This window comes from Clupea harengus, chromosome 9 (genome assembly GCF_900700415.2).
Source record: "Clupea harengus chromosome 9, Ch_v2.0.2, whole genome shotgun sequence".
NCBI lineage: Eukaryota > Metazoa > Chordata > Actinopteri > Clupeiformes > Clupeidae > Clupea > Clupea harengus.
Genome location: NC_045160.1, coordinates 27,913,135 through 27,918,134, shown reverse-complemented (window position 1 = coordinate 27,918,134; position 5,000 = coordinate 27,913,135).

Sequence of the window (5,000 nt, the reverse complement as noted above, 5' to 3'; positions counted from 1 at the left end):
TGTGGTCCATTATGTGTGTGGAGGAGGATTTCTGTGTGTGTGTGTGTGTGTGTGTGTGTGTGTGTGTGTGTGTGTGTGTGTGTGTGTGTGTGTGTGTGTGTGTGTGTGTGGAGGGGGATTCCGTTGTGTGTGTGTGGTAAGTGTGTTTGTGTGTGCGGTTAGTGTGTGTGTGTGGTTAGCGTGTTCGCGTAGGTGTGTGCACTTGTGGATGTGTGGTGGGTGGGAGACTGCATGAATGTGTGTCTGTGTGTGTGTGTGTTCTTTTGTCTGAGCTGCAGTCTTCTCCGGTCTCCTCTCTCCCCACAACAATGCAGCAGGATTAATGAGACTGACAGGGTCAGAGTAGAGGGTCAGCCCCCCTGCTCCCTCTCTCTCTCTCTCTCTCTCTCTCTCTCTCTCTCTCTCTCTCTCCCTCCCTCTCCCTCTCCCTCCATCTCTCTCTCTCTCTCTCTCTCCCTCTCTCCACCCCTCCATCTCTCTCCCTCTCATCCCTCTGTCTGTCTGCGTCACTCCTCGTTATCACTGGATTCCCATCCCTTCACCTCTTTCTCTTAGCTCTCTTTCTTTCTTCACCTCTTTCTCTTAGCTCTCTTTCTTTCTTCACCTCTTTCTCTTAGCTCTCTCTCTTTCTTCACCTCTTTCTCTTAGCTCTCTTTCTTTCTCCTGCTTTTCTGTGCTAATCACTCACCCCTCTCCTTACCCCTCTCTCCTTCTTTCTCCATCTCCCCCTCTCTCCTTCTGTCTCTCTCTCCCCCTCTCTCCATCTCCCCCTCTCTCCATCTCCTCCTCTCCTTCCCCCATCCTTCTCTCTCTATCTCCTCCTCTCTCTCTCCTTTTCTCTCCATCTCCCCCTCTCTCCTTCTCCCCCCATCCTTCTCTCTCTTCCTCCTCCTCCTCATCCTCCTCCTCATCTTCCTCTCTCTATCTCCTCCTCTCTCTTTCCTCTCTCTCCATCTCCCCCTCTCTCCTTCCCCCCCTCCTTCTCTCCCTATCTCCTCCTCTCTCTTTCCTTCTCTCTCTCACCTCCCCGTCTCTATCTATGGTTACCTCCTCTTCCTCCTCCTCTTACTCATCCTCCTCCTCCTCCTCTTCCTCCTCCTCCTCCTCTTCCTCTGTCCCAGGTGGTTTGAAGAGTCTTGATGCTCAAGAGTAGAGAGGGAAGAGAGCAGGAAAAAGGGCCTCAGATCTCATCCTTTGTTCCCCCTTTCTGTGAAGGAGAGGAGAGAGGGATATAGTGAAGGAGAAGAGAGACGGATATAGTGAAGGAGAGGAGAGAGGGATATAGTGAAGGAGAAGAGAGAGGGATATAGTGAAAGAGAGGAGAGAGGGATATAGTGAAGGAGAAGAGAGAGGGATATAGTGAAGGAGAGGAGAGAGGGATATAGTGAAGAAGGAGAAGAGAGGAGAGAGGGATATAGTGAAGGAGAGGAGAGAGGGATATAGTGAAGAAAGAGGAGAAGAGAGAGGGATATAGTGAAGGAGGAGAGAGGGATATAGTGAAGGAGAGGAGAGAGGGATATAGTGAAGAAGGAGAAGAGAGGAGAGAGGGATATAGTGAAGGAGAGGAAAGAGGGATATAGTGAAGGAGAAGAGAGGAGAGGAGAGAGGGATATAGTGAAGGAGAGGAGAGAGGGATATAGTGAAGAAAGAAGAGAGAGAGATATAGTGAAGGAGAGGAGAGAGGGATATAGTGAAGGAGAAGAGAGAGGGATATAGTGAAGAAAGAGGAGAGGAGAGAGGGATTTAGTAAAGGAGAAGAGAGAGGGATATAGTGAAGGAGAAGAGAGAGAGATATAGTGAAGAAAGAGGAGAAGAGAGAGGGATATAGTGAAGAAAGAGGAGAGGAGAGAGGGATTTAGTAAAGGAGAAGAGAGAGGGATATAGTGAAGGAGAAGAGAGGGATATAGTGAAGGAGAGGAGAGGGATATAGTGAAGGAGAGGAGAGAGGGATATAGTGAAGAAAGAGGAGAGGAGAGAGGGATATAGTGAAGAAAGAGGAGAAGAGAGAGGGATATAGTGAAGAAAGAGGAGAGGAGAGAGGGATTTAGTAAAGGAGAAGAGAGAGGGATATAGTGAAGGAGAAGAGAGAGAGATATAGTGAAGAAAGAGGAGAGAGGGATATAGTGAAGGAGAAGAGAGAGGGATATAGTGAAGAAAGAGGAGAGGAGAGAGGGATATAGTGAAGAAAGAGGAGAAGAGAGAGGGATATAGTGAAGAAAGAGGAGAGGAGAGAGGGATATAGTGAAGGAGAAGAGAGGGATATAGTGAAGGAGAGGAGAGAGGGATATAGTGAAGAAAGAGGAGAGGAGAGAGGGATATAGTGAAGAAAGAGGAGAGAGGGATAGAGAGAAGGAGAAGAGAGAGGGATATAGTGAAGGAGAGGAGAGAGGGATATAGTGAAGGAGAAGAGAGAGGGATATAGTGAAGGAGAGGAGAGAGGGATATAGTGAAGGAGAAGAGAGAGGGATATAGTGAAGAAAGAGGAGAGGAGAGAGGGATATAGTGAAGGAGAAGAGAGAGGGATATAGTGAAGGAGAGGAGAGGAGAGAGGGATATAGTGAAGGAGAGGAGAGAGGGATAGAGTGAAGGAGAAGAGAGGGATATAGTGAAGAAAGAGGAGAAGAGAGATATAGTGAAGGAGAGGAGAGAGGGATAAAGACAAGAAAGAGGAGAGAGGGATAAAGTGAAGGAGAAGAGAGAGGGATATAGTGAAGAAAGAGGAGAAGAGAGAGGGATATAGAGAAGAAAGCAATCTTTATCTCCACTCCACTACGTCCTCCAGACAACCCATTGCCAAGGCGATCAGACAAGCGCCTTTAGATGAAGCTGATACAGCAAGGTGTCCGCCATCGATCCCTGGCCTGGTCACATGACCGCAGAGGTCACACAAAAGTCAAGAGGTGTGTGTGTGTGTGTGTGTGTGGGGGGGGGGGCAAACAATAACATTCCGGCACATAATCTCTTGTCTGGTATGCCCCCCCCCCCCAGATAAGTGTTCTGGAGAACACAGAGGATAGGAATCTGTGTGTGGAACACTTTCATACCACACATGCTACTGAGAGAGAATCAAAGAAAAATCGATTGAAAGAATGAATGAATGAATGATTGACTGAATGAATGAATGAATGAATGAATGAATGAAATCCTTAAAAACTTAACTAAAACATTGTAAAATGTTAAAACATTCAAATACATTGACACAGGGCCCAACAGATGACCCAACAGATGACCGTGATACCATAATTTCCTTTCTTTGGTTTGCTTTTGCCCAAGGGATTGACATCAACAGGTTGGTTTGAGAGAGACAGAGAGAGAGAGTGAGAGACAGGCAGAGAGAGAGAGTGAGAGACAGACAGAGAGAGACAGAGAGACAGACAGAGAGAGAGTGACATATCTGAGTGTGTGTGTGTGTCAGTGTGTGTATATCTGAGTGTGTGTGTGTGTCAGTGTGTGTTTATCTGAGTGTGTGGGTGTGTCAGTGTGTATATATCTGAGTGTGTGTGTGTGTGTGTGTGTCAGTGTGTGTATATCTGAGTTTGTGGGTGTGTCAGTGTGTGTATATCTGAGTGTGAGGTGTGTGTGTGTGTCAGTGTGTGTTTATCTGAGTGTGTGTGTGTGTGTGTGTCAGTGTGTGCTTATCTGAGTGTGTGTGTGTGTGTGTGTCAGTTTGTGTATATCTGAGTGTGTGTGTGTGTGTGTATATCTGAGTGTGTGTGTGTGTGTGTATATCTGAGTGTGTGGGTGTGTCAGTGTGTGTATATCCGAGTGTGTGTGTGTGTGTGTGTGTGTCAGTGTGTGTATATCTGAGTTTGTGGGTGTGTCAGTGTGTGTATATCTGAGTGATGGGTGTGTGTGTGTCAGTGTGTGTTTATCTGAGTGTGGGGTGTGTGTGTCAGTGTGTGTATATCTGAGTGTGGGGTGTGTGTGTGTCAGTGTGTGTATATCTGAGTGTGGGGTGTGTGTGTGTGTCAGTGTGTGTATATCTGAGTGTGGGGTGTGTCAGTGTGTGTATATCTGAGTGTGGGGTGTGTGTGTATATCTGAGTGTGGGGTGTGTGTGTGTGTCAGTGTGTGTATATCTGAGTGTGGGGTGTGTCAGTGTGTGTATATCTGAGTGTGGGGTGTGTGTGTATATCTGAGTGTGGGGTGTGTGTGTGTCAGTGTGTGTCTATCTGAGTGTGGGGTGTGTCAGTGTGTGTATATCTGAGTGATGGGTGTGTGTGTGTCAGTGTGTGTCTATCTGAGTGTGGGGTGTGTGTGTCAGTGTGTGTATATCTGAGTGTGGGGTGTGTGTGTGTCAGTGTGTGTCTATCTGAGTGTGGGGTGTGTGTGTGTCAGTGTGTGTATATCTGAGTGTGGGGTGTGTCAGTGTGTGTATATCTGAGTGTGGGGTGTGTGTGTGTCAGTGTGTGTCTATCTGAGTGTGGGGTGTGTCAGTGTGTGTCAGTGTGTGTCTATCTGAGTGTGGGGTGTGTCAGTGTGTGTATATCTGAGTGTGGGATGTGTCAGTGTGTGTATATCTGAGTTTGTGGGTGTGTCAGTGTGTGTATATCTGAGTGATGGGTGTGTGTGTGTCAGTGTGTGTTTATCTGAGTGTGGGGTGTGTGTGTCAGTGTGTGTATATCTGAGTGTGGGGTGTGTGTGTGTCAGTGTGTGTATATCTGAGTGTGGGGTGTGTGTGTGTGTCAGTGTGTGTATATCTGAGTGTGGGGTGTGTCAGTGTGTGTATATCTGAGTGTGGGGTGTGTGTGTATATCTGAGTGTGGGGTGTGTGTGTGTCAGTGTGTGTCTATCTGAGTGTGGGGTGTGTCAGTGTGTGTATATCTGAGTGATGGGTGTGTGTGTGTCAGTGTGTGTCTATCTGAGTGTGGGGTGTGTGTGTCAGTGTGTGTATATCTGAGTGTGGGGTGTGTGTGTGTCAGTGTGTGTCTATCTGAGTGTGGGGTGTGTGTGTGTCAGTGTGTGTATATCTGAGTGTGGGGTGTGTCAGTGTGTGTATAT